This window comes from Neofelis nebulosa, chromosome 9 (genome assembly GCF_028018385.1).
Source record: "Neofelis nebulosa isolate mNeoNeb1 chromosome 9, mNeoNeb1.pri, whole genome shotgun sequence".
NCBI classification, from domain to species: domain Eukaryota; kingdom Metazoa; phylum Chordata; class Mammalia; order Carnivora; family Felidae; genus Neofelis; species Neofelis nebulosa.
This window is the reverse complement of record NC_080790.1, coordinates 114,665,505-114,690,139: the sequence shown is the minus strand read 5'-3', so window position 1 is coordinate 114,690,139 and position 24,635 is coordinate 114,665,505. Positions and strand designations below refer to the sequence as shown.

At 42.5% G+C, this 24,635-nt stretch overlaps 2 protein-coding genes across 16 annotated transcripts in view; one reads left to right on the top strand and one right to left on the bottom strand.

Annotated features, from left to right (window-relative positions):
* TPX2 (TPX2 microtubule nucleation factor) overlaps positions 1-10,846 on the bottom strand; it is a 58,340-nt gene extending 47,494 nt beyond the window's left edge. For 2 of the 8 annotated variants that reach the window (XM_058685203.1, XM_058685206.1), the window contains exons 1-2: positions 10,728-10,803; positions 7,673-7,806 (exon numbers count right to left, since the gene is read on the bottom strand). The gene's annotated coding sequence lies outside the window, so the exon portion shown is untranslated. Of the gene's footprint in view, positions 1-7,645; positions 7,807-10,441; positions 10,631-10,727 lie in introns of those variants that run through there. The other 6 variants (XM_058685211.1, XM_058685207.1, XM_058685204.1 and 3 more) reach the window with 6 other exon arrangements.
* Positions 10,847-23,064: 12,218 nt separating this feature from the next.
* Positions 23,065-24,635, top strand: part of BCL2L1 (BCL2 like 1) — a 51,316-nt gene continuing 49,745 nt past the window's right edge. For 2 of the 8 annotated variants that reach the window (XM_058685241.1, XM_058685239.1), the window contains exon 1: positions 23,489-24,415. The gene's annotated coding sequence lies outside the window, so the exon portion shown is untranslated. Of the gene's footprint in view, positions 23,285-23,471; positions 24,416-24,635 lie in introns of those variants that run through there. The other 6 variants (XM_058685242.1, XM_058685240.1, XM_058685245.1 and 3 more) reach the window with 6 other exon arrangements.

Here is a 24,635-nt window from a genome sequence, read left to right as displayed (position 1 = left end):
GAGAGGCACTGTATCTCTCTGCCTACTTACTTCCCATAAACATGAGAAGGCACTTTAAGTACTATACAATGCACTACTATAAGATATCACTGCCTCTCCTCCCCTTGACCATATCTATATTCAAAGGACCCTCACTGAAAGATTCCCCAGTGACGGACAGTGGTTAAAATTCCCCTGTTGCAAGGAAGTTTTCCTGTTCTTGTGAACAAACATGCTGGAAGACATGGGAAAATCTTGGATTCCCATGATCTTAATGCCTAACCCAGGTCACTGGGAACACTTCCCAGGAAGGAATGCAATGAAGACAACTAAAGCTGGGGGAGGGAAGAGGCAGGAATGTAATATGCAACAACCCCACTTAGCTTCCTAAAAACCATGATTCCACCAAAGCATGCCACTGAAAAAACCACCTGGAAAGTATTCAAATATAACCCCTCACATTCTCTTTTCTTTTTTAAATTATGGAGCTACATGGCTACCCTCTTTGGAGAGCAAGTGCATGTTTTTGATAGGTCTTGCCAAGTGTAAAACTTTATCTTACAGATATGTACTTATGCATACGTAAGTATAAGAAAGTGCACAATAGCATTGTTCATAAAAGCCAAAAAACTAAAAACAAAAATTCCACCAATAGAAGACTGTTTGAATAAATTAGGGTACAATCCTATAATAAAATATTAGAGAATTTAATATTAGATAACTTTGCGTATGTGGTCATATGTACACAATGAGCTCCAAGGGCTATTAGGTGAGAAAAGTAAAATGTAGAAGTGCATACTCTCATTCATGTTAAAAAGGAAAGGGGTAATATATACTCATGTATACTTTTGTACATAAATAGATTATTGTGGAAGGAGACACAGAAGTGTTAACAGTATTTGGGTCTGGGAAGAAAGCTAGGAGTTCTGAGTCAGGGGAAGACTTTTCACTATATGAACTCTTTGAATACATCTTATTATATAAATGAATATCTTTTCAGTTTAAAGAACTGGTTAAGCAGTACTTATTTCCCCCTAAAGTGGCATTTACAGTCCATAAGTCACTGCACTTTCTGGGATTTTTATTAAGTACACTTGGTAATCCAGCAATAATTGTTAAATCTATTGATTTTTGGAAATAAAGTTTCCCATTTACAGGGTCTGAAATTGGCTACTAACTTCACTTATCCAAATGTTACACATTATTTCTTTTTTTAATGTTTCTTTATAAAAACAAAATGCTCCTGAGTATTGACTTAATAAAAAGTACACAAACTTATGGGGCACTTGGGTGGCTCAGTCGGTTAAGCTTCCAACTTTGACTCATGATCTTGAGGTTCACGAGTTCAAGCCCAGCATCAGGTGGCACTGTGCTTACAGCTCAGAGCCTGGAGCTTGCTTCAGATTCTGTCTCCCTCTCTCTCTGCCCCTCCCTGCTCACGCTCTGTCTCTCTCTCTCTCTCTCTCTCTCAAAAATAAACATTAAAAAAAAATTTTTTTTAAGTATACAAACTTGAAAAAAATAATAGCTAATGGGGCACCTGAGTAGCTCAGTCAGTTGAGCATCTATCCGACTCTTGATTTCAGATCAGGTCATGATCACAGTTGTGGGATCAAGTCCTGTGTCTGGGTCCTGGACCGAGCATGGAGCCTACTTAAGTAAGATTTATTCTGTCTCGCTCTCTCTCTTCTCTCTCCCTCTACTGCTCATGCTCTCTCTCTGTCAAAATAAACTTAAAAATAATAATAGCTATTGGGGCGCCTGGGTGGCTCAGTCGGTTAAGTGGCTGACTTCGGCTCAGGTCATGATCTCATGGTCCGTGAGTTCGGGCCCCGCGTCGGGCTCTGTGCTGACAGCGCAGAGCCTGGAGCCTGTTTCAGATTCTGTGTCTCCCTCTCTCTGACCCTCCCCTGTTCATGCTCTGTCTCTCCCTGTCTCAAAAATAAATAAAACATTAAAAAAAAAATTATAAAAAAAAATAATAATAATAATAGCTATTAATTACTGAGTACTTATGACATGCCAGACACTCCTGGCGATGTTGTACATGTATTAATTAACTCAGTAAATCCTCACAAAAATCCTATGAAGTAGGTACTATTATTGTCTTCATTTTATAGACAAGGAAACTGAGGCAAGGAGAGATTTACTACTTACTCATGATCACACAGTTAAGAAATAGCAGAGCCAGCATCTGCATTCAAGTAGGCCCTAAAGGATGTGTCCTTATCCACTAACCTCTCTTATTTACTTAATTTTTTTTTTCAGTAATCTCTATGCCCCATGTAGGGCATGACCCCAAGATCAAGAGTTGTGTGCTCTACCGACTGAGCCAGATAGGTGCCTCTTTGTGTGCGTGTGAGTATATATTTTTATTTATTTATTTATTTATTTATTTATTTATTTCCTCTCATATTTATTTTAAAAAATAGAGATTTATGTAGATCAATGTGAAATGTCAAGGCACAAAGGATAAAACCATTTATAGATAATAACTTCCAAATACTATTTACTACAGGCCAACCACTTTATTAGGCACTTTACATAAATCATCTCATTTGGGGCACCTGGCTGGCTCAGTGGGAGGAACACAGGACTTTTGATCTCAGGGTCATGAGTTCGAGCCCTACAGGGGGTGTGCAGATTACTTAAATAAATAAAAATTTAAAAATAAATACATTTTTAAAATTAAGAAACCATCACATTTAAAGTGCATTAAAAATATACAAGGTAGATATCATCATCACCTTTTTACAAATAAGGAAACAGGCCCAGAGTAATTAAGCCACTCCACGATCACCAACTAGTATGTAGCAGTGTTAAGTTATAAGACCAGGTCTGTGGGATTCCAAAATCTCAGGTCGCTATAATGTACAGGTGTTTCCTACAATATTCCTTCAAAGATGAGGTAGATAACCAAATCATACTGTCAGTCAAATGCAAAAATTAACTCTGCTTTACACAAAACTAAGCATACTGAGAAGCTGTTCATAAAAGAACACTGCTAAATTAAAAACCCTATTCTAAATACACTGGATAGGGGGTCTGGGTGGCTCAGTTGGTTAGCTGTCCGACTTTGGCTCAGGTCATGATCTCATGGTTCATGGGTTCAAGGCCGGCGTCGGGCTCTGGGCTGACAGCTCAGGGCCTGGAGCCTGCTTCGGATCCTGTATCTCCCTCACTCTCTGCCCCTCCCCTGCTTGTGTGCTTGCTCACGCTCTCAAAAATAAACATTAAAAAAATTATAAATAAATACATACATACACCGGGAAAGCTCTGAGCTAAAATCATCCCATAAAGTAAATCACCACCTCTTAATTTCTCTTTTATTAGTTTGTACTCTTGCATATAAAGTTTTTGCTATTTATAAGACGGAAGTTAGTCTGAACCTCTCAGTGGATATTATAGAGTAAAAGAGACCATGAATACAGTATTTAAGCATCAGAAGGAGAAATGTCTTCTGAGGTCTAGGAGTGCATTTGATTGATGGGGGTCAAAAGGCAAGGGGCTCAAACCTAAACATGCTTAATCTTTACTTAGGTGAAATTTTAAAACTGAAATACTATTTTTCTAACATGACCATTTTTTAAAAAAGCTTTTTGGGATGCTTGGGTGGCTCAATCAGTTAAGCATCCAACTCTTGATCTCAGTTCAGGTCATGATCTTGCAGATCATGAGCATGAGCCCCACAATAGGTGAAGCCTGCTTGGGATTTCCTTTCTTCCTCTCTGCCCCTCCCCTGCTTGTGCACACACTCTCTCTCTCTCTGTCAAAATAAATAAATTAAAAAAAAAAAAAAAGAGGCTCCTTTTAAAAGCTATTTTTGGTCCAGTATGGCCAACTCAGGAGACCATTCCCACCTCCCCAACTCCCCCAAAAAGGGGAAAAAGTAAGCAAAATACAAAATACAAATCCATTGAGAAGTCTGACTCTCTTCCATAAAAGGTGATAGCACAAGTACATGAACAAAACCAAAAGTAACTACTCGGCTATGCCAGTTTTACCACACTGCTTCTCCCATAAATAATAAAATTAAGATGTAAAACCTTCAAAAATTAAAAAGCACAAGGCCTAGTGGGAAATGGAACAGGCCAGAGTCTGGGCCAACTGTTTAAATGAAAGAGACCTAGGCATGGTGGGAACTGGATGCCTTCCTGCACCCCTTTATCAAGATTGAATTTCTGTCAACAGGTCTCACTGAAGAAAAAAAAAAAAGAAAGAAAGAAAAAAGGCACATGCGTCAACCACATTCTCCCAAACAAATCAGACTGCCAAGGAAGAGAATCAGCTTCACATTTCAAAATTATCTGAATCTACCACAGCTCTAGATTCCTGCAAAACTAGAAACCATCTGAGTGAATAGCTCTTTCAAACCAATAATCCTACAACAGAACTGAGGTAAAAGCCTCTCCCATATTATGAACCACTTAGCTTCCTTTTAGAACTGCCTATTAAGTGCCATCATCATATCACATAGCTCATTTTTGTTTCCAAAAAACAAAGACTAAAAGCATATATAGAATCTCTTCCCTTAAGAAACTCACATTTGAGGGGCGCCTGGGTGGCGCAGTCGGTTAAGCGTCCGACTTCAGCCAGGTCACAATCTCGCGGTCTGTGAGTTCGAGCCCCGCGTCAGGCTCTGGGCTGATGGCTCGGAGCCTGGAGCCTGTTTCCGATTCTGTGTCTCCCTCTCTCTCTGCCCCTCCCCCGTTCATGCTCTGTCTCTCTCTGTCCCAAAAAATAAATAAAAAACGTTGAAAAAAAATTAAAAAAAAAAAAAAAAAGAAACTCACATTTGAGTGGAAAAATACAGACAATTGTGATACAGGGTGATCCGTGATGTAATAGAAGAAAACCAAAGGCACTATGGAAGTGCAGAGAAGGGGAACAGGAGGGTCAGAGAAGGGTACCTGGTGGAAGTGATGCATAAAAGATACAAACAGTGGTGAGCATAGCATAACCTACAGAGATGTTGAATCACTATGTTGTATACCTGAAACTCATGTAGCATTGTGTGTCAACTATACTCAAATCAAAATTTTAAAAAAGAAAGAAAGAAAGAAATGCACAAAGAACAACAGCAACAACAAGATAAGGAGATACAGACAGACCTACAGAGTTCTACAAGGATGAATACTGACTTTTTCTAAGGGAAGAGATAAATGGAAAAGGGAAACAAATGAGGGAAAAAACACACAACCGAGGAAGATTGCAAAAGAAGCAATGTAATTTGTTTCCACATTCGCCTGAAATTAACCTCGATCATGTCCTGTCCCTCTTCACTCTCAAACCAAAAATAACTAGCCTTGACAAGCTCTATAAATCAAAAAGCACAGGTTCAGGGGAGGTGGGGGAAAACTGCAAAAGGGTAAGTTCTAAGGAAAGCTGGAACAGTGGACTGGCAGCTCCTAAACAAAACAAAGACTTTGGTGTGACAGATGCTCTCAAGCACTTCACTATCCAGTTTGGGAGCTGCATCTTAACCTGTTCCTATTGGAAGAAAAATCATGACTTAAACAACTGGTAACATAGTAAACAAAGTAAGTCAAGACTTCATTAGAAGCGTAGTTAGTAAATGGTCCCATCCCAAATGGTGCCATTCCCCCAGGGACACCCTCTCCTACTTTCACAAGGGAAAAGAGATCCTGTTACCAAACCACAAGTTAAATAGAGTTGAGTTATTTTCATTTTACCTACATTTTTTTTTTGTACATAAGGGATTAGCAGGAGTCAGTAAATGGCAACATAATCCAGCATGTCATTTTAACTGTTAATCAAAGTCACAAACTAAGTCTGAAGGAAGTAAATGGACTTTGTGTTTCCACATTTATGTTTGCTAACTTCTACGTTGAAATTGGATCTGTTTACCGAAACAGATCCATGAAGCTTCCAAAATTGGGTCAATTTAAAATCCAATGACAATCCCTCACTGTCTAAGCACTCAGAAGTCAGCACAGGACACATGGACACTTGTTGTAATTCATCACTGTCCAGAAACCTCAAGCAAATGTAGTTTTTTTTTATCGACTCTCTCCCAAACTTGTGAGTTATGGATTACAAACTCAGTTCTGCTTTATTTAATTTATCCACAGAACTTTATAAACCCTAATCTACTCTTATACAACTAATAGGACCTTGATAAAAATCAATGATGCCATTTACCAAATAATGGCAATATTATTACCAAATAATAGCACAGATCTCTGTAGAATACTAAAAGGAAATCTTTGTAGAATATCCAAGTATTCTGCTGTTCCAACACAAGAAGCTGAGTTTTGTAAGGGTTGACAGTGGGGCTACAGGAGGTTACAATCCTAGTCAAACCTCAGTCACTCAGTCTTGTAAAGATTTACATCCTTCAAAGGGTATGTTTCTTGGGATGCAGATACACATGTACCTAAGAACCTCAAAAACTGATTACCTATTAAATGCCAGGAAGTGAGACAGACAGTGACAGAAGATTTTTAACTATAAATATTTTTATATTATTTTTATTTTTGTGCCACGTGAATGTATTACATAGTTTAAAAATATAAATTTGTGCCTGTGTGAATATACAGTACTAAGTGGGTATGTTTATCAGCACAATTCTCCCATGAGGCAATTGGTATTATGTACCAAAGTCTTGAAAATATGCATTCTTTTCACCAAGGATTTCACTGCATAAAATACTATGGTAGAACCATCTAATGGACTACCATGTAGCCATTAAAATTATGTTGTAGCAAACTTTACTGACATGAAAAAATGTTCATAACCTAATCAGGTTGAAAAAAAAAATAATGAAAGTTTTTAGTGTATGACTTTTTAAAACCAAATACAGGCACAGAAAAAAAATTGGAAAGAAATCTATCAAATGTTAGCAATAGTTTATCTAAAAGGTAGAATAGTGAATCATATTTATTTCTTTTGCTTTTCCATATTAAATAAATTTTCTGGGGTGCCTGGGTAGCTTAGTCAGTTAAGCATTCGACTCTTGATTTCAGCTCAGGTCGTGATCTCATGGTTTGTGGGCTCAAGCCCTGGGTCGGGCTCTGTGCCAACAGTGTGGAGCTTGCTTGGGAGTCTCTCTCTCCCTCTCTCTCTCTACCCCTCCCCAACTTGCACTCGCTCTAAGTAAATAAACTTAGATAAAATAATTTTTCCCCAAATATGTTACTTTTTAAGATACATTAAACACCTTTAAAATATTTTTTTAACGTTTACTCATTTTTGAGAGAGAGAGAGAGACCAAGCAGGGGAGGAGCAAAGAGAGGGAGACAGAACCAAAGCAGGTTCCAGGCTCTGAGCTGTCAACACAGAGCCCAAACAGGGCTGGAACCCACAAACCATGAGATCATGACTTAAGCCAAAATCGGACACTTAACCAACTGAGCCACCCAGGCGCCCCTAAAGTTAAACACTTTTGATGCTAATATATTAATGTTCCTCTTATTCCTTTTTTTTTTTAATTTTTTTTTTAACGTTTATTTATTTTTGAGACAGAGAGAGATAGAGCATGAACAGGGGAGGGGCAGAGAGAGAGGGAGACACAGAATCTGAAACAGGCTCCAGGCTCTGAGCTGTCAGCACAGAGCCTGACGTGGGGCTCGAACTCACAGACCACGAGATCATGACCTGAGCCGAAGTCAGATGCCTAACCGACTGAGCCACCCAGGCGCCCCACCTCTTATTCCTTTTTAATGTAACTCACTGTAGACTCAACTTTACTTGTGGTTTAATCCATCAGTCAGTCCACCTGCCTATAGACTTGACTCAGAGTTGCAACGTACTCTTTCACCTCTCTTCTGAAGTCCTGAAGTCTAGCAAGTACTTGTTATCAAGAACCTGGAAGAAACAGAAAGGTGATATAACAGGTTCATGATCTCTGTAGTAAAGATGGTTAACAGAGAATAGGAAGGGGCTGCATAACACCAGAGATAGCCAGCCACTCTCCAAACCAAAGAGTGCTTCTGAGAGCTAGGTTCTAAATAGCATAAACCTACCCCAAATGCCAAACTTCTTAACTTGTCATTTCAGCTTAAATTTTAGTATACATTTGCTGTCTTCTGGTGTCTTTGACATTATATATTCCCACTTTAAAACTACCTTTCCAAATCTTGCAATTTAGGAACACTGACACCAAGGAGTAATAGAGTGCATTTCTATTCAAACCTCAGGACAAATAGTAGGCACACTTATAATAAGTAAGCACACTTATTAAGTAGGCACTTATAAGTAGGCACACTTATAAAAAAACTTTTACTACCTTTTTCTATTTAAATGAGTAGATATAGTATTTTTTATATGTTTCCAAAGTAAGCTCCTTTCTCACTAATCTTTAATTGCTCCCCAATCAAGTTTCTCTGTGCAAACAAACCCAGAACCCCTCCCAGTTATCTATACTTTTTGCACCAAGTACCTTAAAACCTCTGAGCTCTATGTCTGTCTCAAATACAGATCTATTTACAGAACTGAATGGGCTGTTCAGTCTCCCTGTAGTCAATTAATTCTGTTTCCTAACTTTACTCATTGCAAAGACAATTCAGTTTGCCAAAGGGCATTTAGGTCTCTCCTCTTCCTTCCTTCACCAGCAATTCAAAAAGGATTAGGGAAAAGACCCAGGAGAGGCTGAAAGGAAAAAATATATAGGGGACGTGGAAGAACCCATCATCTCCTGGCACCTAAACAAAAAATGAAGGACTTTCTCACCTAATCCTGTCTCCCGGAGAAGCTTAATTGCAAGTGCAGGATAAGTCAACTTTATTAACCTTGGAATACACAGACTTAAGCATCATTTAAATAATTTTAGAATTTAGGGGTGCCTGGGTGGCTCAGTCGGTTGAGCATCTGACTTCGGCTCGGGTCACGATCTCGTGGTTCATCAGTTTGAGCCCCGCGTCGGGCTCTGTGCTGACAGCTCAGAGCCTGGAGCCTGCTTCAGATTCTGTGTCTCCCTCTCTCTCTGCCCCTCCCCTGTTCATGCTCTATCTCTCTCTGTCTCAAAAATAAATAAACGTTAAAAAAAATTTTTTTTTTAAATAAATAAATAATTTTAAAATTTAAACAAATTGACCGACCTAGCTGAAGTCATCCAGTTTTTCATATATGCAGTTGTGTAGTCAATTTAGATAATGCCCTCTTGCCTATCCAATACAGCAGATATTAAGTGGGCAACTTCTGTGCACCAAGACTGTTCTAGTTCTTGTCTAACCACACTCTGCTTACCAAGAGCCAGTATGTGTCCTCTCTGCTTCACAAAGACACGCCTTGCTTGTCTGAAGCCTCACGGATCTCCCTCACCTCTACATTGCCAGGGCGCCTACGATACATAACACTAGAGGACTCCAATTCGGTCGCGTCTTGTTCAGATTGTCACTTGTCAATCTGAATCAGTCTTCTGTCCTCAAACATACCAGAAAACCCACGAGAACATCATACATCTGAATACCCATAGTATCTAATACCAGTCTGAGCACACGGTACACCCTCAAAAAGTCAATTAATTAGCTAAGTGAGCTGGGAGCAACAGTAACTTTTATCCCGAGAGTGGCAACTTAACGCTGAGCTAACACACCACACCAACAGTGTTACTCCAAAACAACCAAGGCTGATCTAGGGGTGGCTGGACAGGGGTTATGATAGGATACACTGACGACACAACAGAAGAATATCCTTATCATAGTAGTAAATAATTCAAATTCTGACATCCGATGAGTGAGACAAATACAAAGAAAGGTCATAGGATGTCAAGACAAGGTAAAACGGAATGAACCTGGGAGTACATAAAGCAATGACCTCAGAGCAAGATCAGGAGAGCGATGGACGCTGTCTGGTCCTAAGCAAGACTGATTGGGGAAAGTCCTGGGTACTTAACTACTAGAAAACTGTATGTGAGACAAAGAAACCATACATCAAAAAAAAGGGGGGGGGCTGCTTTTTATAGTCTGGCTCACACTTTTCCTTTCCTCTCCAACCTATAAACGTTCTAGGATAGAAAATTAGAAAGGAAAGAATACCGAGTTATTCGTTACAAAGGGGGAGGGCTAAGCAGATACAGATAAAACAGGATGAATTTTAAACCCCAAATAGAAAGACAACTCCAATTGCAATTAACCTGTCCCGCAATTCTCACACCGTATCTATTACCTTTCTTTCTTACACAATAGTTTTTAAATGCAGTTGCCTGTGCCGACATCAGTTTTCCTCCACCGAAGCCACACTCCTTGAGGGCGGGGCTACTGTTGCACCCATTTCTTGAAATCTGGGCCTGTTTCCTCCTCTATAAAGTGGGGGTTACGAATAGCGCCTGCTTCATCGGCTTGGTGCGAAAATTGAACGAGAAAACGCACGCAGAGTGCTCACTCCAGTGAATGCTTATTTCATCCCTTCGTGGTAACAATGGTCGTTACCGTTATTAGCCTACAACCTCCCACCAACCCCCTCCTTCCCCCTATTTCCCACGGCCGGCCTCCGTCTCTACCTCGAGACGCAGCCCGCCAGCCTCGGTCCGGCCACACTTCACGGGAAAATCCTGTCACCAAGAAAGCGGTGGTCCGAAGTCTAGCTCCCTCTCGGCCCGGCCAAGACGGCGCCCACACACACCGCCGCCGCCGCCTGTGAAGCCCGGGCCAAGACGCTCGGGCCGCACTACGGACTTAGAGGCGAGCCACCTCCAGCCGTTCGAGAACCAGGCAGAGCAGCAGACAGCAGCAGAGAAAGCAGCCCCGCACCCACAACTCCCCGTTTCTCCCCAAGGCTCACCTCACCTCAGCTCTGACAACCGAGCGTCCGGAACACCCGCCGCGGGCCTCATTCAGTACCGTTGAAAATTTGAACCCAGGCTCTCTAGTCGAATGCACCAATCAGAGTGCCAGGAATGGGCAGTCTTACCCTCCCGATTGGCCCAGCAGTGCGCCGGGACGCCGGAAGTCATGTTGAGGGACAAGCAAACAACCGGCCCGGGAGCCTCCTGGGAAATGTAGTCTCAAGCAACTGCGCGAGCCCCGTGGAACAACTCTAATAAGGAAATTACTACAAAGCCCAGAATGCTCGACTACAAATTATTCGGGAGAGGTGGTACCAACTGAGGAGATGAGGAGTCGCTTCAGGTAACAAAACGGCGCGCACTTGGACCTCCCCAAAACTTTAACCGAAGAAAAATATTTATTATTCTCCCTATAGTGGTGTATGGTGCCTTGAATGTTCATCGAAATTCTCTTCGTTCTAACATAGAGTCAGTCCCCTGTGTACAACATAGACTCGCCCTCAGCTTCTCTGCCAAGGAGAGGAGTCTCTCAAAGTCTTCATTAAGTCCAGGCCCTGACGTTACTGGCTTAAACTCGCCGTTTATGATTGCTTGGTCCTTCCCTTTTAATTACATTTACGTCCCTTGCTTTGTCATCCTGGTATTATAAAAGAGAAAACAAAGGCTCAGGGAAGTTGAGTGAATGTGTCTAAAATCAATAAATGGAGGAGGTGGAATTTGAATTAAGGACATCTGGCCCTAAAGACCATCAATAATCAGTTAGAAAATAATAGCAGCGAAAAGGGGGGAAGATCGCTGTAATAAAAACTACAACATTTAAGAAAAGATACCTAAGACCTTTATCTGAAAATTAAAACCTGTAAAGCTTGGTTGAATAACTATAAAAATAAGTAAAAACTTTTATACTTTGTTAGTGGGTGGGGAGGTCCAATATTGTAAAGCTTTTAATTTTCCATATGAAGGGTTCAAGGCAATTCCGATGAAATTTCCAATATAAAACGTTTTGTCATGGAACTTGCCAAGTTGAGTCTAAAACTCATATTGAATAGGGGCACCAGGGTGGCCCAGTCGGTTAAGCATCTGACTTCGGCTCAGGTCATGATCTCACAGTTTGTGAGTTTGAGCCCCGCGTCTGGCTCTGTGCTGACAGCTCAGAGCCTGGAGCCTGCTTTGGATTCTGTGTCTCCCTCTCTCTCTGTTCCTCCCCTGCTCATGCTTTATCTCCCCCTCTCTCTCAATAATAAATAAACATTAAAAAAATTTTTTAATTCTGTTTGACAAAAGGAAAACAAACAAGAAAGACTGAGTGAAATATTTCCAACACATAGTACAAAGAATTAGAACCCAATATATAAATAAAAAAATCTCCTATGAATCAGTGAGAAAAGGACCAAAACTCAACAGGAAAAAAAAAAATGAGGAAGATGGGGCAGTTCTTAGAAGAAGAAACAAAATTGGCCATTAAAGATAATGCAAAGGGACACTCTCTCTGTTTGGTAGATGGGATGCTGCCAGATTCATGAACCCCTTAATAAAGCCAGTTGGACCTTCAAATTAAAAAAGAAAAGACATGCAAAGGTGGTTGGCCTCAACTAGTAATACTGAAATTTAAAATAAATTTAAATTTAATTTAAGCAAGAAGGTACCATTTTTCACCCATATCAAACATGTATGCCCTGTGACCTAGGACTTCTATTTCTAGGTTTAGTTCCAAGAGATATTCATCTACTTTCACATAGAGGTACAGAGGCACGGTTACTACAGCATGAATTGAGCACCTACCGTGTGTCAGTCACTGTACTGAATGTGAGGATAGAGTAGTGAAAAGACAGACAAAATCTCTGTCCTTGGGAACCTGACATTCCACTAGAGAAGATAGACTCTAAACAAGGTAAATAAATGATGTAGTATATTAGGAGGTGGTAAATGCAAAATCATTTGCTCTCCAGGCCCCAAGGGGCAGATAACAATGACAGGAGGAAGGCAGGGGCTGGACAGAGACAAAGGAAGGACAGGGTCTGCCTACACTGTGGCCTCCCACTTTCAGCAGACACATCAATCACCCAGCTACTAGGGACCTGCAGGGCCACGGAGTAGCCAGGCCCAGGCTGGGGTGGAGATAAAGGGAGCTCGCTTTACATTAGGAGAGCAGGGGCAGCAGACCTGTGCTGGGTCCAGGGCGTACTAGACAGAAGGTGCTCAGTAGGTGAGTGAGTGAATGAGCAGTGCCTCGGGCCAGGATGTGTGTGAGAACTTCCCAAGTCGTTCCAAGGGGTGAGCCTGACCCAAGGGATTCATCTCCCGTCATTCCTTCTGCATTGATGACATTCTAGACGGAGTCTCAAGTTCCCATTCTTCATGAATGGCAGACCGTGAGGTCTGAAATCACCAAAGCAGCATTTTAGAGCTGAAAGGGCAGACACATCTGGTCCAGTCTACCCACAATTTCACCATCACTGTTTTGGCCTCCATGTGGAGTGTTGTAATTTTAAGTAGGGTAGTTCAGGGACATTTGGACAAAGACTTGCAGAAGGTGAAGAGTGAGCCATCCAGATAGCTGAAGGAAGAGCATAGCAGGCGTGTTTTAGAAATAGCTAGGAAGTCAGGGTGGCTGAATCAACTGGACAAGGAGGAGAATGTCAGGAGATATTCTGGCAGACCAACTGGGCTATTGTGAAGACTTTGATCTTTACTCTGAATGAGGTGGGAGGCCTGGGAGGGTTTTGAGCATTGGTCAGCTCTCTGCTTTTAATGGGATAATTTTGGCTACTGTGCTGAAAACAGAGGGAAGGAGAACAGGAATGGAAAAAGGGAAATCAATTAGTAGGCTACTGCATTGTAGTTGTGAGAAATTGGAAACCACCTAAGTGTCCGTAAGTAGGAAGGCATTTTAATGAACTGGGTATAACATGGGATACTAAGCATCAGTTCAAAAAGAGTTCGATTGATCCGGACTGACAGGGAAGTATTTTTGAGACACATTTTTGGTTAAAAAACAAATTGCTGATTGATATGAATTCATTCTGAAGCCATTATGGTTTTGTTACATTTATTTTTTTAAGTAAACTCTATCCCCAACGTGGAGCTTCAATTCATTACCCAAGATCAAGAGTCGCATGCTCCACAGACTGAGCCGGCCAGGCCCCCCTGAAACCATTATGTTTTTTAAAAATATGCAAATACAGAGAACAAACTAGGGGTTGTTAGAGGGGAGGTAGGTGGGGGGGATGAGCTAAGTGGGTGATGGGCACTAAGGAGGGCACTTGTTGGGAGGAGCACTGGGTATTCTATATAAGTGATGAATCACTGGGTTTTACTCCTGAAACCAATACTACACTGTATGTTAACTAACCTGAATTTGAATTTAAAAAAATATGCAAAACAATGCTGTACTTTTTCTGTGGGTGTGTATAAATAATGACATCTAGCACTTACCTGGCACTTACCATATACCAGGCACTGTTTGAAGTACTTTATACTTATTAACTTATTTCATCCTAATAATAACTCTATGAGGTAGGTAATGTCCTCATTTTCGCCTTGCAGATTGAGGAAATTGAGGCTCAGAGAGGGTAGACAGCTTCTCTAAGGTCACATGATTTGAATGTGACAGGCCAGAATTTGAACACAAGAAGTCCAACTCCAGAGGCCAAACCCTTAACCATTGCCCTACATTGCCTCTTCTAAACACAGATGTATGGGCCACCTGGGTGGCTCAGTTGGTTGGGCATCTAACTATAGCTCAGGTCATAATCTTGCAGTTTGTGAGTTTGAGCCCCACATAGGACTCTCTGCTGTTAGCACAGAGCCTGCTTCGGGTCCTCTGTCCCCCCCCCCGCCCCTCCCCTGCTTGCCCCCCCTCAAAAATAAATAAAAATTTAAAAAATTAAACACAGATGTATATATGACAGAAAGGTATGAAAGAATTCACAACAAACTGACAAATGTGGGAACTTCAGAGGGAAGGAATTAAACTGGATTGTGGACAGAAAGGATAGATAATGTGGGTTTTATCTTTGCTTTAGAAAGGAATGTGGCCATGTATTATTTGTGTGATTTGAATTTATTGTTTTTTATAATGGAAGTATGGTAGGGGAGAGAAGTCTGCGAAGGAGAGAGGAGGAGGAGGAGCCAGTGGGGTGGAAAGTTACTCAGACTCTTCAAACTCTTATTTTTTGAAAGTGAGAGAGAAGAAAACAACCAACTTCTACCTTTGCCTCCCCAAATCTGCTCCTTCATTCTGTGCCATTAGATGTCAGTCCCTCCGACATCTAACCAGTGGTCACCAAACCAAAAATCTGTACTTGCCTTCCAGCTTGATGGAGTCCTCCTACTTCGTGGAGAATAGACACCAGCCAGTCATTGGCTATGGGTGGTGACTAACTCTCAAATACCTCCAGGCAGAGTGGCTACAGTCACCCAAGAACACTTGCCTGGAGAAAGTTGCAAGTGTGAGCCATTGGTGACAGCCATCCAAAGGATCCCTGAGAAGGGGGCACCACTCTGTCTTCCATAATTCCCATCCACCCAAGCAAAGGGAGCTCTACAGGTGTTTCCTGGTCTTTTTCTTCATGGCTGATGTGGAATTCCTCTTGGGGAAGGATTATAGAGATCTTAGGAATCTGTGATTAAAAACAACAGACTATAGGAAACAACCCAAATGTCCACCAACTGATGAATGGATCCATAAGGGGTGGTAAATCCATGCAAAGGAGTAGTATTTTTTAACAAAATCAATTGTACCGATACATACTACAACACAGATGAACTTGAAACATACAAGTAAAAGGAGCCAGACTCAAAAGGACAAATTGGTATGACTCCATTTATAAGAAATTTCCTGAAGAAGCAAATCCATAAAGACAGAAGGTAGATTGATGGTTGCTAGTGCTGGGGGTGGGGGGGAGGGAGTGACCGCTGATGCAAGGGTTTCTTTTCAATAAGCTCATGTAAAATCAGTGGTAGCCAGGCTCAAGTGGGGCCTTTGTCTTTTGGGAAGAGGAAAGAGAGAGAACCCCTTGAAATTCCATCCTCTTCATTTGTAGTGGCCACTGGCTTGGTCCGTAGGCCAGATACTTCAATATGTGAGATCTTTTCTGTTTAAATAGGTTTTTAAATTACAAAAAAAAAAAAAAAAAAAAAAAAATGCTTATGACAGAGTGGAAGGTATATATAAGGTGCTGTACATCCATGACTTCACTTAATCTTTGCAACAACCTTGCCAGGTAGGTGCAATTATATCCAATTTCCAGATGGAAAAAACGGAGGCTCAAGAGAGGTGACATGAACGGCCCAAGGCCACATACCAGAGTTAAGATTTGCAGCGAGATCCATCTGGGTTCATAAACATACATGAAGTAAAAGTGAAAAAGCCCTATGCCTCTTACCACACCCCATCACCAATCCCTCTCCCTCAGTTAAAAAATTAGTGTTGGGGCGCCTGGGTGGCGCAGTCGGTTAAGCGTCCGACTTCAGCCAGGTCACGATCTCGCGGTCCGTGAGTTCGAGCCCCGCGTCTGGCTCTGGGCTGATGGCTCGGAGCCTGGAGCCTGTTTCCGATTCTGTGTCTCCCTCTCTCTCTGCCCCTCCCCCATTCATGCTCTGTCCCTCTCTGTCCCAAAAATAAAAATAAAAAACATTGAAAAAAAAAAAAAGATTTATAAAAAAAAAAATTAGTGTTAAAAAGATGAGTACGTATCTTTCAGAGATCTTTTCATAAATATAGCAAATCCTCATATCTATATCCTTACATGCTCATATTTATGTATTTTTATGTTTTTATGTTTATTTTAATTTCTCATTTTAAAACTAATGCTTTCTTACTTGTAATTCCTTCCAGTCTTTTTTTTAGTTTAGTTTTTTAAGATTTTGTTTAAAAATTTAGTTATTCTGAGAGAGAAACAGAGCATGCAAGCAGGGGAGGGGCAGAGAGAGAGGGAGAGAGAATCCCAGCACACAGCTTGAAGCAGGGTTCTATCTCACAAACCATGAGATCATGACCTGAGCAGAAATCAAGAGTCAAACACTTAACTGACTGAGCCACCCAGATGCCCCATCCTTCCAGTATTTTTAAAATTGATTGTATGAGATATTGAGTAGGTACAAATACAAATATATGTATGTATAAAAAATGAGGCAACAAATTCTGAATATATATGTACAATTCAATTGAATAAGAACATTTCCATTATCTTTCAAACTTTGAATCGTATCTGATTCCCCAGTTCATCCTGAGCCCACCCCTGTTAATGTGCAATGGCTATCTTGAATTTTGTGTTTCTTATTCCTTTACATTTTTTAATAATTTTACCACATAGGTATATATCCCTGTATTAGTTATCTATAGCTACAGTGCAGCTTAAAATTACAAATACTATCTTTATACAGTTTCTTAGGGTCAGAAATTCAGCTTAACAGAGTGGTTCTGGCTCAGGGTCTCAGATGAGGTTGTAGTCAAGCTGTTGGCTATAATCACCTGGAGGCTGGGGCAGGAGGAGTTTCACATGACTGTTGGCAGAAGGTTTCAGTTCCTCACCACACATGGGCCTCTCTGTACGGCTGCTCACAACATGGCAGCTGGTTACCCCCAGAGTGCGTGATGAGAGAGAGAAAGAGATAACCTAGTCTGGGAAGTGACATACCATCACCTCAGCCATTTGCCATCAGTAACATAGAACAGCTCTGATATGTTGTGGGAGGGCACTACACAAGGACGTGAATACCAGGAGGGAGGGATCTTTGGGGGCCATCTTGGATGAGGCTGGCTACCACAAATCCTCCGTAGTATGTAGATTAGTTTTTCCTGTTTTCAAACTATGTATAAATGGAGTCATACTTCATTATTCTCTTACAATTTTTTCATACAACATGTTTCTAAGATTCTTTCATGCTGTATGTAACTAAATCCACTTATTTTCTGATTGTATCATATTACTATGTATAAATATACTACTATTTGTTAAACCATTTTGCTATAATGGACACTTGAGTAGTTCCAAATTTTTGCCATTATAAGTAGTACTGCTATAAATGTTCTTTTAAAATTTTTTTTTTTTTAATTATCTCTACACCCAACGTGGGGCTCAAACTCACGACCCTGTGATCAAGTCACATGCTCCTCTGAGCCAGCCAGGCATTCAGATGCTATAAATATTCTTATACTTGAATCAGTACATGTGCAAGGGTTATTTCAGAGCACGTATCAAAGAATAGAATTGCTGGGCATCATCAATTCTACTAGGTAGTAATCCATTTTTTTCCCCAAAGTTGTTCCATATTCTTGGAACCACACTTGATTTTATTGGATTTTCTCCTTTTTGCCAGTCTGGTGGGTGTGAAATGGTATCGCACTGAGGTCTTAGTTTTCATTTTCCTTGATAACTAGTGAGGTTGAGCATCTTTTCAGATTTACTGACCACTCTGTTCCATTTCTCTTTCGCATCCGTGTAAGGATTTTGTCTTTATCACATTGATTTTCTAGCCTTTCTCCTATGCATGGTATTTAGAGATGAGATTGTATCACATATCTGATTTTGTGTACTTTAAAAAATTTTTTTTAATGTTTTATTTATTTTTGAGATAGAGAGGGCACAACCAGGGGAGGGACAGAGAGAGAAGGGGACAGAAGATCTGAAGCAGACTCTGCGCTGAGAGCAGCAAGCCCCATGCGGGGCTCAAACTCACAAACTGCAAGATCATGACCTGAGCTGAAGTTGGAAGTTCAACTGACTGAGCCATCCAAGAGCCCCTAATTTTGTATACTTTTATTTTCACTTAACATTACACCACAAGCATTACCTCATCATCTAAATCTCAGCAAACATGTTTTTAAAAACATGTTTTCCAGGGAGCCTTGATGGCTTAGTGGCTTAAGTGTCTGACTTTGGCTCAGGTTTGATCTCATAGTTTGTGGGTTCAAGCCCTGCGTGCAGCTGTGTGCCGACAGCTCAGAGCCTGAAGCCTGCTAAGGGTTCTGTGTCTCCCTCTCTCTCTGCCCCTCCCCTGCTCGCACTCTGTTTTTCTCTCTCAAAAATAAATAAACATTTAAAAAAATTAAAAAATTAATCATTAAAAAAACAGTGTTTTCCAATGAAAACAATGTAGTCATGTTAGGTAACACAGAAAAGTATTTAAAAAAAGAGAATCACCCATAATTTGACTACTCAACAATAACTACCTTTTGAACTCTGGTATAATTCCTTCTACTACATCTTGCATGTAATATATATTTTTATAAATCACAATTTTTGTAATTTTTAAGTGTTATGTTTGGAGCCTTTTCCCACTATATTAAATATACCTCAGTTAACAATCTTAACGTGGGAATTTAACCCATGCAAACCGTCACCCTATTTATTGCCCTTCTTAGTTTAATGTTTCTTTCTGGTGTTATAAATAACCTTGCACAGGGGCACCTGGGTGGCTCAGTTGGTTGAGCGTCCGACTTTGGCTCAGGTCATGATCTCACAGCTCCTGAGTTCGAGCCCCGCGTCGGGCTCTGTGCTGACCACTTGGAGCCTGGAGCCTGCTTCTGCTTCTGTGTCTCCCCCTCTCTCTGCCCCTAACCCACTCACATTCTGTCTCTGTCTCTCTCAATAATAAATAAACATTAAAAAAAATTTAAAAATAAATAAATAAATAAATAACCTTGCACAAACATCTCTGTGGATAAATCTTTGGATGCATTTCACTTCTTAAATTCAATTCCAATCAAAGATCATTTCTCAATGATCTTCCCAGACTGGTGTTTAAGGCTTTTGGTAAATATTGCAAAATTCCCTTCCCAAAAGGCTCTATCCATCTTTCCAAAATATAAATCTCTTCACGTCCTTTCCTGGCTGGCTCCTCCAGTGTCTATGCAGTGTCCTGAACATGCATTTACACATTTACATTCAGTCTCTGCTACCACCACTCCCTTCTCAGCCATCCCAATTTATTTCTAGAACACACCATTGACTCTCAGGTTAGACCTCCATGCCTTTGCTCAGGCAGTGCCTGCTGCCTAAAATGCCCCTTACTTCCCTTCTCTTCCAGGCAAAATCCTATTCTCCTTTTAAGGACCAGTTCAATAAAGCCCATGTCTCTGGGCTGGGTTGATCTGCCCTCTGCTGGACCCCCAAAGCACATCATAGACTTCCATGATGATAATTTTCATATTGACACTGGAGGTTTCAAAAAGGAAAGCAGATCACATCCTGCCCCAGTTTAAAACTCTCCCATTGAACACAATAGAAAGTTCAGAAATTGGCCCCATACACTTGGGAATGTAGATTATGATAATACAGACATATCAAATGAGTTGGGAAAAGATGATAGTCATGGGGTAACTGGGTATTATTTGGAAAAAAAAAAAATTGTGGATTCCTGCCTCACAGCCTATATACCAAAGTGACTTTATGATGGCACAGGATTGAAATATAAAATATGAAGCCAAGTAAAAGCTAGATGAGTACAGAGAATTTTTTTTCTAATATTGAATTGAAGAAAGTCTTCCTAAGAATGACATAGAACCTGGAAGCCACAAAGGAAAAGACTGATACATTAAAATACATACGAAGTAAAAGTTTGTCCATGGTAATAAATAAACTGGAAAAATATTTACAGCTTAGATGTAGAAAAAAAGGATAAAAATTCCTATAAATCAATGAGACAAAGCTCAATGGAAAGACCAACTGAAAAAAAGGGCAAATGAAATGAATAGAGAATTCACCACAACAAACTCCCCCCAGAAGAAGACTCATCAATATGAAAAATTTCTCGACTTCACTCTTGGTGAAAAAATAAAAAGAAGAAAGAAAAATAAAAGTGCCTCTTCGTTTTTATCTATCTCAGTGGCAACACGCTGCAGTTCAGGATGTGAGGACAGGCACTCTCATATTTCACTGACAGGAGAGGACAAACTGGTACAACTGATGGGAGAGGACTTTGCCAATATCCATTATAACAAAACAAAAACAAGTTCGTGTACTCACTTACTGGCATTCTACTTCCAGGAATGTACCTAACATAAACTCCCACGTACGCAAAATAACGAATGGATGAGTTATAGTATTGTTTGTAATAAGAAAGGAATGGAAACTACCCAAATGTACCCAAAGAGAATATTAGGCAAGTAAATTAAGGCAGGTATTTATATAAAGTTGTGTGTTAATTTTAAAAATTGAGGCAGGGGCGCCTGGGTGGCTCAGTCGGTTAAGCGGCCGACTTCAGCCAGGTCACGATCTCGCGGTCCGTGAGTTCGAGCCCCACGTCGGGCTCTGTGCTGACAGCTCAGAGCCTGGAGCCTGTTTCAGATTCTGTGTCTCCCTCTCTCTGACCCTCCTCTGTTCATGCTCTGTCTCTCCCTGCCTCAAAAATAAATAAAATGTTAAAATTTTTTTTTTTTAAATCGAGGCAGACCAAAAATGTAGAGCTCAGCCAGAAGAGCAAGATGTAGAAGTGTCTATAGCAAGCTAGCATTTGTGTAAAAAATCTGTACACATAATTTGTTTGTGAATACAGTGACCATCTCTGAAAGACTACAGAAGAAAGTGATTGATGTGGGGGGAACTGTGGATTGGAAAGCAGACATGGGAAGAGGACTTACTTTTCTCATTCTATGCTCTCTGTATATTTTTATTTTTTTAAAGTAGTTTTTTTTAGTTTATTTATTTATTTTGAGAGAGAGAGAGGGAGGGGCAGTGAGAGAGAGAGAGAGACAGAGGGAGAGAGAGAGAGAATCCCAAGCAGGCTCTGCGCTGTCAGCGCTGAGCCTGATGTGGGGCTCAATCCCACAAACCATGAGGTCATGACCTGAGCCGAAATGAAGAGTTGGTAGCTTAACCAACTCAGCCACCCAGGAGCCCTTTGTATATTTCTTTTTTTTTTTTTTTTTAATTTTTTTTTTAACGTTTATTTATTTTTGAGACAGAGAGAGACACAGCATGAACGGGGGAGGGGCAGAGAGAGAGGAAGACACAGAATCGGAAGCAGGCTCCAGGCTCTGAGCCATCAGCCCAGAGCCCGATGCGGGGCTCGAACTCGCGGACCGCGAGATCGTGACCTGAGCTGAAGTCGGACGCTTAACCGACTGAGCCACCCAGGCGCCCCATGTATATTTCTAATATTCAGTGTTCCCGTATACCTATTTTTAATTAATTAATTTAACATAAAACACCTCTCAATGTTTAATTTTTTTTTTTTAACGTTTATTTATTTTTGAGACAGAGAGAAACACAGCATGAACGGGGGAAGGGCAGAGAGTGAGGGAGACACAGAATCGGAAGCAGGCTCTAGGCTCCGAGCCATCAGCTCAGAGCCCGATGCGGGGCTCGAACTCGCGAACCGCGAGATCGTGACCTGAGCTGAAGTCGGATGCCCAACCGACTGAGCCACCCAGGAGCCCCTCAATGTTTAGACTCAAGTCTAACTCACTTCTATGGTCAACTTTCCAACCTCCTGCCATGCCACATTTCTCCTCCCTCAACTTGCTTCTCCAGTTTCTGGAACATGCCAACATCGTCCTGTTCTGAAGAACATTCTGCATTAAGCTGTTCCCTCTACCGAGGTTGCTGTTCTCTGGTTTCTCACCATGGGTCAGCATTTTCTTATATTTTAAGTCTTGGGTTCTAGGTCTCTTTTCCAAGAGGCCACCCCTGGCCATCCCACATAAGCAATTGTTGAACAAATGCCTCTCTCACTGGGCTGGCAGGGCAGGGTTTACATCCCTGGGTACCCAGTCTAAAGCAGCACACTCCCTTCACTCTATGACAATAACCTGATTTACTTATTTCATAGCACTAGTCACTATTTGAAATTTCCTTGTTTGTGTATTTTCTTAGTTGTTTACTGTCTCCAGCTCAAGGGTTTAAGTCTTCATGAAAGCAGGGATCATGTCTTGTCTTGTTTCTATCTTCAGCAACCCAAATAATAAACATTTGTTGAATACATTTATGCAGCATATACTATGGACCACACACTGTACTACAGATTTTACAAACAACAACTCTTTCAATCCTCACAATAACTCAATAAGGGAGGTTGTGTTTTCACCTATTTTACAGTTAAGGACATTGAGGCACAGAGCAGTTGAATAACTTCCCCAGCTGGCAGAGTTGGAATCCCAGACACAACGTTCTTAGTTATAACGCGACGCTTTTTAGATATATAAACACAGATAGAGGACACTGACTAAATGAACGCACCGAAATGTGAATATAAACGTTGACTTTTTGGGGTTTTTTTTTTTTTTTTTTTTTTGCGTCTCCATATTCCCCAGATCTGCCGCAAGGGGGCGCTCCGTCCCAGGTCTTGACGCCAGTCCTCAAGGCGCGCACTCCCTTTGCGTCTCGGGCTCGCGCGCGCTGCCGCGGCACCGGAAGTGACTGAGCTTGCAAGTTCCCCCGGTCTCTTCAGGGGAAACTGAGGCCGGCTCGTTCGGAAGAGACAGCACGAGCCGTCAGCCAGGTAGGCCGGCCCGGGTCCGCAGCGCGGAACTTGGCTACGAAGAGCCCTCGCGTCTGGAAACTACCTGGCCGATGAAGGGGGGACGTGGCCCCCCACGGCTCGCGGGGCTCGCAGGTGAGAGCACCGCCTCCCCTGTGCGTGGCAGGCGCTGCGCCCAATGGGAGCCCTCGCCGTCCCGCTTCCGTGCCGACTGGACTTACTGATTGGCTACGCCGGGGCGGACCGCCGGGGGCGAGACCCCTCCTTCTTGAAAGGGCTAGGGGGCGCCCCTGAGGGAGAGCGGTTGCCTGGCAACGGGGCGGTGGCCCGGCGGGTACCCGGCCTAGCGCGCGGGAGAAGCCACCAGGCCGCAGCCCACCCGCCCCGGGCTCCGGAGAGGTGCAGCCCCCGGCCCCCAAGGCCTCCCGGGGGCGCCAGGAAGCCACCTTGGGCCTGTCCTCAGGAAAACGTGGTCTCAGCTGGGCGGGGGGTGGGGGGGAGACGTTCGAGCAGGCCTCAGGCCCTCTCCCTGACCTGAGGAGAGGCCCGGAGCCTCACCCTCACCCCCTCTTTGTGCAGGGCGCCGGCGGCCATTGTGTCCGTGCGGGGAATGGAAGACCCGGCAATCCCCCACCACCGCCGCTACGTCCAGGGCCTTTGGGGAATTCAAAGAAAATCGGCGGTGTTTCTGGGGGGTCCCCGGCCGTCAGCCTCCGGGAAAGGCCCGGGGATGGCCTTTCCGAAGTCAGACCGCAGATCCGAGGCAGTTTCCCCCTCCTTCTGTCCCTTCTCGAAACCTTGAACCCCATTGAGAAGTACCTTCAGGGTTTCGGAAGCCTTACCCCGGGCTGGTACTTAAATAGAAACGACAACAACAACAAAAAACCTAAACCCCACACCAGCCACCTCCGGGAGAGTTCTCCTGGCTCCCAGTAGGAGGCGGAGAGCCAAGGGGCGTGCAAGAGCGAGGGGGCTGGGCTCTCGGGTGGCAGGAGGCCGCTGCCGAGTGGCCGCCCTCGATCCGGGCGATGGAGGAGGAAGCAAGCGAGGGGGCCGGTTCCTGAGCTTCGTAATTCCTGTATCGCCTTCTGGGCTCCCAGCCTGCTGGGTCGCATGATCCCTCCGGCCAGAGCTCCTTTTTTTGCCAGCCGCCGTGAGGCCGGCTGAGTTGCCGGCATCCCGGCTGCCACCTCTTCTCCCGACCTATGTTACAAAAGATCTTCCGGGGGTTGCACCTGCCTGCGGTCGCCTGAGACGGATTTGAATGTAGGTGGTGCGGGGGTGGGGATGGGGGGCAGACTGCCCGTGCGGGTGACTTTCTGAGGAAGGCATTTCGGAGAAAAAGGGGTGGCTGGAGTAAAAAAAAAAAAAAAAAAAAAAAGCCTGTGATGATTCAGAAAGAGCCCACTGGTGCTTTCAATTTGACTTCATTGAAGTCTCCTGGAAGCTAGACCCAGACCTTCCTAAGAGCCACAAAGAAACCAGT